Genomic DNA, 10,051 nt, shown 5'->3' on the forward strand with positions numbered 1-10,051 from the left:
AACATGCAAATGGAGGCCCTTTGACTGCCGTCTGAGGTAACAGTCCTACTAGGGTGTTCTGAACATGCAAATGGAGGCCCTCTGACTGCCGTCTGAGGTAACAGTCCTACTAGGGTGTTCTGAACATGCAAATGGAGGCCCTCTGACTGCCGTCTGAGGTAACAGTCCTACTAGGGTGTTCTGAACATGCAAATGGAGGCCCTCTGACTGGCGTCTGAGGTCACAGTCCTACTAGGGTGTTCTGAACATGCAAATGCAACCCACACCAATGCGAATCGTGGGTCCAGGCCTTTTTCCTGCTTGGAAAATGGGTCCCAGACAGCCCGTGACAGCCGCTGGGTGGACCTTCAGGCCCATATGGACATGCAGGTGTCCTCGATTGGTGCAAATGACATTCCGGCTGCCACATGAGGGCTGACCCCGCACGCCTGGCTCCTGAATAAGACAACGGCAAGTCTTTAAGCCCTTATGCCCTCTAATCGGGTCCTTGATGGTCGGTCCCAGTGAGCCCTCCAGACTTCCTTCGGGCTTCCTCGAACACTGTCCCGGCCGATTCGGTCCCTCGCCAAAACAGAGCTCTCTTTTAGACACTGAGGACCCATGACAAATGAGAGGGCCCCACCAATGTAAATCGCTTGCCCCGGCTTCGTCCCCTTTTGAGAAATGGGGCCTTGGCCATGCCGACAAGGATTTAATTGTGCGACCTTGGGGGTGTCTTAAAGGCCTATATGCCCTCACTCAGGTGGCCTCCGATCGGCACAAAGGGCACTCTGGCTGGCATTGAAGTGCTTGGCCTAGCGGGCTGGGCCCTTGAGTATGACCTCTGGTCGGCCTCTCAGATCCGCCAATGAGCCTTTAATCGTCAGTCCGGAGAGACCCCTGAGGCTCCTCATAACCTAACGGGGGAGCACGTGTCCCCTGACTCCCTGCCTACGCCACTGGTTGCTAGTGACAAAATCTACTCTGACTGCTTCCCGCGTCAATAATGGCTGGCGGCTGAATCACCACTTGTCATTCTCGCAGGTGATGAAAATGGTGCACCCAGAACTAGACGCTCACCAGCGAGGGTATGGCAACCCAGTGTGCCGTAGCCAGGATGCGCCTTCGCCCAGCTGGGCCGCCTGAACATTGACCCGAACCGGCGACAGATCGATTCACTGTCTGGTAGCCGATGTCACCCTGTTGCTGCACGGTGACCGGCTGGCCTCCACCCCTTGACAATGGAAGCACACAATATGCAGAGGCAGCTAGCGTAGAACGCCAGACGTTAAGATCGTTCTGTGAGTTGCTACTTCGTGATCGTATTTTGCGTTATCCGTTGACTGTCGTATCATTCACGTTGTGAGTCGGGACCGATTGCGTTTGGTTTAGAATTATTTCCGCTCCGCTTCCCCTCAATTCCCATCTCACGGTTCGCGGCAGTGCTACTTATCTTGGCATAATGTTCTAGTGATTAATTGGGCGCCATGTGAGGGCTGAGAAAGACAGGCCTGAATTGTTATCATTGTCATCATCATTGTCATCACGTCTTCACGATAGGCTGCACGAATATTGCCGTGCGCTGTCAGACGCTTGTGTTGCTGTTCTGCATACCGGTGTGCGTGTGGGCTACCTATTTATCGTGATAGTCAGAGGCGGCTGAACATTGCCAAATGCATCATGAGGCCAATGGAGGGGAGCATTCAGGTCAATGGCCGTTGGACCACGCTCAACGCTCATATTCTGACGCATTGCAATCGGTAGGTACCGGCTGACATTGTTTGAGAATTTAAAGTTGTGCATCTCGGAATCTAACAATTTACCAACCGTGACCTGATGTGACCTTGTGAGATTTTTTATTCACAATACTTTATCTGACCCAAAATTTTACTGCCGTCAAAATCGTTAAATGGCCCACTATCGACACCATTCAACTTTGATTTTGGTTGCGAAAACGGTTCGTAAGTTATCAAGGACAGACGGAGAGGTCGTGCTTCCTCTAAGCTCCCCCCCCCCCGCTCAATGTTTTGGATTTCGTTACTTCTAACAATTGTAAGCCTGGATTTAGATCAAGGTTTGGTTTAAGCATGGCGTTTTCTATTTTTCGCTTTTAGTGCTTCAAGTGAAGAGCAGTGATGTTCCGATGACAAGCAGATAAACTGCAAACAGGGCCGAAGTTGTGGGGCGCTTTTTTGTTGTTGGTAGGTGGGTGTGCTGTACTCATGTCCAATAAACGGTCACATTTTCCACTTTGTCGTGATATGTTTCGAGACAACGAAGTGGCTTACATCTCATCTTTTTCAAATACGCTCTGGTGGCAGCTTGAATAAGATGCCCTCTGGTAGTCAATCAACCCCGTGAAATACTAAAAATTGATGAACATAGCAACACCAATATGGTGGGCAAGGCCCCATGTGAACTCGTTCCTGAAAATATTTTACATCTCTAGATCGTGACGTTCGGTTTCACTGATGTCACGCGATGTCAAACTTGAAACAAGTACCTGAAATGACCCTGGGTATCCTCATGTAACCAACAGCCCTGTAACCAACGTACCCTCTCCAAGAAAATCTGTAGGCATACGATTTGACCGACAGGTAACATACTGAATGCACACAAAAGCCTCCGCGACGAATGTTTAAAATCCCTTAACACCTTAGCGTCCATGGGACGTACGTCATACGGTGTTTATAGGAGTACGCTCTCACCTCTGTCGTTCCCTCATTCTTTAAAGACTTGACTACAACTGCTTTATTTATGACGGTACAACAGACCTGCAAACGCACTTTGAACACGGTGCACTACGTCGCACTACGCATGACCACAGGGGCTTTTCGAACGTCGTCCATGTCGTCTGGTAGAAGCGCACGAGCCCCCATTAGCATTGCGAAGCATTCACGTGAATCTTCTACTGTATTCACGCATTCTCATGAATACAGGTTAGAGGGTTTGGACGTCCAAACGTCCAAACCTTTCACATTCACAGCCATGTGAAATAGATCACGTGGCATAGATTGAAGCGTCTTGTGTTCGCGGGTCAGGAGAATTGATTTGGCCGGCACCGACCGTTTGTCAGTGTTCGATACAATACAATGTTGTTTAATACAACAGCAGTGCGTCCTGCCATCATTCAAAGGCGACATTTGATGCAAGGCGCAGAAATAACCGGTTACGTCCCACGATCAATCGCCAGTTCCGTGGAATAGGTTTGTCTGTTTTGCGGAAACCGCAGGCGAATATCATATATAGTCATGATCATTGACATGATAGTCTCCTGGTAGAGGCTCAGGAGCACCCCACTAGCATTGCGAAGGCAGGTGCTGGGACTGAGCCACACGTGCAAGCTAGCGCAGTTCCCAGATTATTCCATCTACAAAGCAGTATGTCAGGTCAGTCCATGGTTTCAACAAAGGCAATATCTAGAGAATCGTTCAATCTGATGCAACAACGAAGTGTTTGGCGAAGCCATACATCTTTGAGATGCCTTCTTAGGCAAAACAAGTATTACATGAGCAAATTAAGTTGCCTTACGGTCAGGTATGAAGGTCAGACCAAGGTTAAAACCAACCTGCCTTGGTACTCTAGGGCGTGCTGGATCGGATACTTTCTGGTGCTCATTTCGAATTTATCGATGGCAGGAACCGCATTATACATCTTCTATTAACATGTAAGAAGTCAGAATAGGTCATTGACCTAAGATGAGCCAGGCCGACATCTTGTTTTTAGGAGCATACTGCCTAGCGTGATCTTTGTCGCTTATTCAAATGCAAAATTCATAGCAGTCTTGTATCATTTCGTTACCATGACCTTTAAAAGGTCAAATAAGATCACTGACCTTAAATTAGTATGTGAACTTTTGCTTGGAAGCAGTTCGAGTCGTGTTCCAGACCTTGATGTGTGCGGACGTGCCTTGTTGTGACGAACGAGACGCATCTCATGTGGATCGAACGAAACTCAGTGATCTAGGCAGGGTTTGTACTAGGGCGCTAACGTATATCTTCAGGTAAATTCTTTCTTTTCTTTGCATGTAATCAAGTAGGTGTACTTTGCCACTTTTTCATGTGATATAGTTAAATCTAACGTAACTTAACCAAACCAGTTCATTCCGGGGTTCAGAGGGGAGATGGAACAAATCAAGGATGTCGTAGCTGAGGCGGTGGGAAAAGAAACGGATCTATTTAAACGTGAGATAGCTTCCCTGAGAGATGAAACTCAGAAACTGAAACGGGAAAACTCTGAGCTTCGTGAAATGGTTAAACATCTGGAGGCTGTCGTCGATGACACGGAGCAATACTCGCGTAAGTCTTCCCTCATCCTCAGTGGAGATGGCATCCCTGAGCCAAAGGCAGATGAGACAACTGAGGAGACCAGAAGTGTTGCCCTCAAGGTCATCAAAGAAGAACTCAAGGTAGACATAAAGGGTGGAGTGGTGGCATGCCACTGTCTGAAAAGCAAAACAAGGGTGCTGGTGACATGGATGATCGGAACAATGTTTACCACGCTAAATTCTGGCAGACTGATGGCCCAGGCATCATCATTCATGAAAACCTGACTGATAAGCGAGCTCGACAAGTCAAAGTTCTTGCCCATATGAAGCGTGAAAATGACCAGGTCATGAACTTCCACACTAAAAATGGCATCATTCTGGCAAGGAACTCACGTGACAAAAGATATGCACGCATACAGCCATGGTTCACAGTGAGCAGATCATTAAAGCCATGACAGACTCACCCATACTATCCTCTTTGGTGAACAGAAGTGTAGCAGGCCAGAATAGGTTCATATACTCTCAGACCCTGAACTGCATTCGTGCTGGTCATGTGCTAAACAGAGCTGCTAATCTTGAAGAGTCTGTAACAGTTGAAGGCAGGCAGGCTGGGCCTGAGACCAGGCTCTCAAGTTCTAAAAAGTAGTGAGTCCATTGGTTAGTGATGTCACCTGGTAGGCTACCGCCAGCACATTCCTCAGTTAACTACCCATACATTTATGATTTTCTTGAAAACTTGCATATGACTCCATGGCTGCAGTGTACATACAACTTACTGTATTGTAATGCCTTATTTTTAGTAAAGAGGAATTTGCCAGTGGTGCCTGGCTTGGTGGCTTACATTGCTCACAATAATGTGCTTGTTTATTCTAGATACTTGTCAAGCTCATTGCCCATGTTCTCTTGTCATGCCTGCATGCTAAAGCAGTGACTAGCAGAAAAGTCCCATCAACATGATCTGTTTTTGGCATCTATCATTCAGCACATGTTTTCTCATTTTGAAGTCTTGAGCATAATATTCAAAAACATCCTAAACTGATTAAAATAGTCTCCCTTTTCAGAACTCCCTCTAAGACCTTTATTCTAGCTCATCCACATTTCTTTACCTTCCTTTCCATCAACACCTTACTATCTGGGTTCAACCTCAAATAGTAAGGTGTTTAATCCATTTGCTTCAAACATTGATGGTAGTGAACCTTCACTATCATATGATGGATATGAAAAAGTAAGAGAAGCATGCACATTCTATTTACCTGAAAAGGTAAAAACTGTTATTCCACATAACATCACTGCACTAAACCTTATGCATGTTAACATTTGCTCAATCCTGAAGAAGCAGGATGATTTAAGTAGTCTGCTTGCCCAGACTGATATAACATGGCATGTTATTTCTATATCTGAAGCATGGCTGTCTCCAGCTTTGGAATCTCATTATGACTTACCTGGATACCAAGCTTTTTACTGCAGCAGATCAAAAGGGGTAGGTGGTGGATCAGCAGTATACATTGCTGATCATCTTCATCCTATACAACTTTGGAACCCAGTTTTCTCTACAACTGAAGTGGCTTGTGCTGAACTACTCTGTGATAATGCTAATATTATCATTTGCCAAATTTATAGGTCACCCAACATTGACAAACACCACTTCAACTCAGAGCTAGAGCAATGCCTAATTTGGCTTTAAAAAATGGACAAAGTAACATGTATTATGGGTGATTTCAACTTTGATCTGTTTTCACTTGATATCAATCCTAATGTGCAAGCATTTTTCACTAACATGTGTTCAAATGGCTTCTTTCTTACAATATCCAGGACAACTCAATCTTGCTATCCATCATGTACTCTTCTAGATAACATATTCTGCAATGTCTTATTAAAAGTGATGCATACAGGCATTCTCCTTCATGATTTATCTGATCATTTCCCTATTTTTGCTTCCATGAACTATGCCTCACACCCACACTCCCCTGATGTTCAAACACCCATTACCACATTTGATTACAGAAGGCTGGAAGAATTTGAACAATTCCTTGTTGATCATCTTGTTGATATTGAAAATGAGCCAGAACCTGATGCTATTGCAAATCAAATTGTATATATTTACAATGCCAGGATCACCAGGTTTTCTCACACAAGGTACATTTCTAGAAAAACCAGCTCATGCGAACCATGGGTGTCACCTGCACTTCTTCTATCAACTACATGTGAAAGCAAGTTATTTGAACAGAAATTGAAGAACCCCAGTCCCCAAAATAATGCAACATACACTTCCTACTGTAGCATTCTAACTGCATCTCTTAGGCTAGCCAAAAATAAATATGACAGTAATGAATTCCGTAAACATTCTGGGAACTCCAAGGAAACGTGGAATACATTACACACTCTCATCAATTCAAAACAAAAAAGGATGTAGACCCAACCAGGATTTTTGGGACTAATGATAAAATTATCATAGACGATCCAGATATCGCAGAATCATTTAACCACTTCTTCAGTGAGATTGGACAACAGTTAAAAGACAGGACTCCTAAATCGTCTTTCGACCCCCTCCAGCTCATCACAAATGTAGAAAATGAAATGGATCTGCCCCCACTAATGAACAGGAATTAATTCTTCTAATCGATGGGCAAAACAACGTCGGAGCTGGAGTCGACAATATTAATTCAAAATATGCAAGTGATCTCATAAGGTTATACTCACAGCAATTATCCATCTTTTCAACAGCTGTTTGTCCTCGGGATATTTCCAGGCATTTTCAAAAAAGCCGTCATTAAACCCATCTTTAAAAGTGGGGACTCGCAATTTGTAAATAACTACAGCCCTATCAGTATTTTGCCGTTTATGTCCAAAATTCTCGAAAAACTTATATATAATAGACTCGTCCGTCATCTAAACCAAAACCACCTAATTCACCAAAATCAGGTCGGATTTCAGAAGAACAAAAGTACTTACATGCCAATTCTTCTTCTGCAGGAAACTATCACTAAGGCTTTTGAAAACGGAATATGTGTTTGGTCTGTATTTAGATTTGAAAGAAGCCTTTGACAGTGTAAACATTAACCTTCTTTTAGGTAAACTTACTAAATATGGTATTCGACGAAAATCTCATGAAATCATTTCTTCATATTTGTCTGGCAGAACTCAATGTGTAAAAATCAGGATTTATCTATCAACAATGAAAAACGTAACAATGGGGGTACCCCAAGGATCCATTCTCTGCCCAATCCTCTTTTTAATGAACGTAAATGACTTGCCTAAGTTAAGCAGTAACATGATTTGTCTTACGCTGATGATACTGCGATTGTTTTCAAAAATAAAAGTATTGTCGAACTTCAAAACAATGTCAATACGCTTTTGCTTCTAATAACTTCTTGGTTTGCTACTAATTTTCTTTCCCTGAACGTACCAAAAACATTCACACAGCATTACACAACCCTTTCTTCGCATTTCCGACTAAATATGCAAATTGATAATTCACCTATTGAAGATAAAAAATAAATTAAATACTTTGGTGTAATCATTGACAAATCTCTCAAGTTTACAAGCCACACTAGTTTTGTTGCAAGCATAGTAAGTAGAAATACTGGAATAATAAGTAGGGTTAGGTACTTCATTGATAAAACAATGTCACATCTACTCTATAACACTTTGATTCTTCCTTATCTAAATTACTGCTGCTTGATTTGGGGCATAAGTTATGCTTCTCAACTAGATCGGTTGGTAATTTTGCAAAAAAGGCTGTGCGTCTTATAGAAAATGTGTATCCCCACAAAGCTCAGAGCCAATCTTTAAACGATACAAAATTTTGAAACTATCGGATATTGCTAAATCTCAAATGTTAATTGTGATGCACACATTTCTAACTTCACAGCTCCCTGCATCATTCGATTTAATTTACAATCTCTACGAATCCAATGACATGGATATGAGGCGAACAAAAGCATTTTGTGAATACATATTAACGTAACCAACATATTTGAAGACATTGCCATCCCTGTGCTGTACATATCCAATGCACTTCATTTTTGACCTCCTTCATGTTTCCATGTTTCATAACCAATTTCTGATATAAAGTCATGCACATATACCGAAATTCACGGCGCTGGCTCGGGGAGTTCTCCCAGCAACAAGCTCTGCTTAGCTGGGTGGACTCCCTGGACATCCAGCTCAAAACCCAGCACAGAGATGACCAGGTAATTGCCCTCCCCGACTTGTGTGACTGTATAGCCCTTACTAACACGGTGAATTGAGTGGTTATAGATTATTTGGCGGTTATAGCAGGCTGTCATTAGCTGACTTTGGCTAATGACTACTCTAAGCCTTTTCATCTATGATTTTTCCATACCTATCACATAACACAATTCCTTCGGGTCTGCTCCACCTCTTCGCCTGCTTTTTTACGTTTGTTTCACCTTCCTAGCTGGGAGTGCCGCGACTTGATTTTATGTTTTCTGGTGTCAACGTACGGTTTACTGCGTTGCTGGGATTGAGGGAGGGGCACTCCTGGTTACCTGTTCTTGGGTGACGGCGTAAAAAAGTTATCTAGGTTCTGGGGCACTTTGGAGACTACCCTAGAATTTGACCTTGTTTGGTCTTATTTGACCTAAACGTTTAGGAAGAAAGAAGGAAGAAAGGTTATTTGACCTAGGAATCTCAAACCTTGACCTAAGTGAGCTCACGTACAGGTTAATTTGGTGTTTCCAGCTTTCTTATTTTCCGAGATCTCAGGGGAGGGGGAGGGGCGATCTCAGAGAGGGGGACCCCCCCAACCGAGCGAAGGGTATCCAGCCGGCCACCCGGGCACGTGTTAATGTTCTCAAAGGAAGTATGCCACGTTTTGCACGTTTTTCACTCGTTGTTAGATCAGACACTTGATACCATATTGTCTCCATGATACCAGTTTCTCGAAATTCTTCTGAACAGCTCAGAATTTGGATTTGAAGTGACCACTCCTGCAGGGGAAACCTCACGGGGTCCTTGCCTTACACTATGAAAGTAATGCATTTCAGTCGCTTTGCTTTTCTGCTATTTGCGTTCTTTTATGTTTGCAACATACACGTTTGTCAAAGTGATTGTGTAATAAATGCTACGCGTACTTGAAAAACTCCGTTGAGATCAAAAGATGAGCGAAGAGGAAGCTATTACCCCGCGATTTCGAAGACACGTTATACTATGACCTTGATTTCTCCCCTATGGCGTTTACCATAGTGGCTCTTTTCGATGCGTGCTTTGGCTGTGGGTGTGGAAGTACCACATGGCTCATGGTGACGGACTGGTTAAACTCCAACCAATGCGCTTCCCGGTAACAGACCCTTGCCGTCCCCTGGGCCAATGACGAACGTTCTTATCTTCGCAATGCAGAGGTGCCGCGGCGGTTGTCATGACGACACCGAAGAGAGGCGTATTGCTACTACAAGTCGTTGACAGCGTATTTTGGAATGAAAATGATTAAAAATGTTATCCTTACCAAGTTTTGACGGTGCTGCAATGGCATTGCCCAGTGCTATTGTTAGACGTCACTGGCCCTGATGTTCCCCTAGAGAATGTTTTTGCACATTGCCCCAAAAGTGGGACACTCACTCAAACAAGGTTTTTAATTACGTCTGCACCGCTAGACAGCACCAAAGCACATACCATTTGAGAAGAAAGTTATAGCCCAGTGACAAGAAAACCCAAGAAGACAACATCCAACCAGTTTTTCGATTGCATGGCAACCTATGACAGGAGAGCCCTAACTTCTGTTGCCAATTTACGCACCAAAGGCTCGGTTTTATCGACATCAAATGTTGGGAATAGTCGCGCGGG

At 43.9% G+C, this 10,051-nt stretch overlaps 1 long non-coding RNA gene across 2 annotated transcripts; it reads right to left on the reverse strand.

The window, feature by feature from the left end:
• Window positions 1-4,298: 4,298 nt before the first annotated feature.
• Window positions 4,299-7,694, reverse strand: LOC119113831 (uncharacterized). Of its 2 annotated transcripts, none has more exons than XR_005095971.1 (3): window positions 6,947-7,694; window positions 4,711-4,881; window positions 4,299-4,423 (listed from the first exon to the last, which is right to left on the reverse strand). It is a non-coding gene; the product is annotated as an uncharacterized LOC119113831 (long non-coding RNA). The 2 variants fall into 2 exon arrangements; XR_005095970.1 differs by lacking the exon at window positions 6,947-7,694 and adding an exon at window positions 5,353-6,924.
• Between the last annotated feature and the right edge of the window lie 2,357 nt (window positions 7,695-10,051).

The sequence above is a fragment of the Pollicipes pollicipes genome, unplaced genomic scaffold (assembly GCF_011947565.3).
Source record: "Pollicipes pollicipes isolate AB1234 unplaced genomic scaffold, Ppol_2.1 Scaffold_7262;HRSCAF=8765_pilon_pilon_pilon, whole genome shotgun sequence".
Classification (NCBI taxonomy): Eukaryota; Metazoa; Arthropoda; class Thecostraca; order Pollicipedomorpha; family Pollicipedidae; genus Pollicipes; species Pollicipes pollicipes.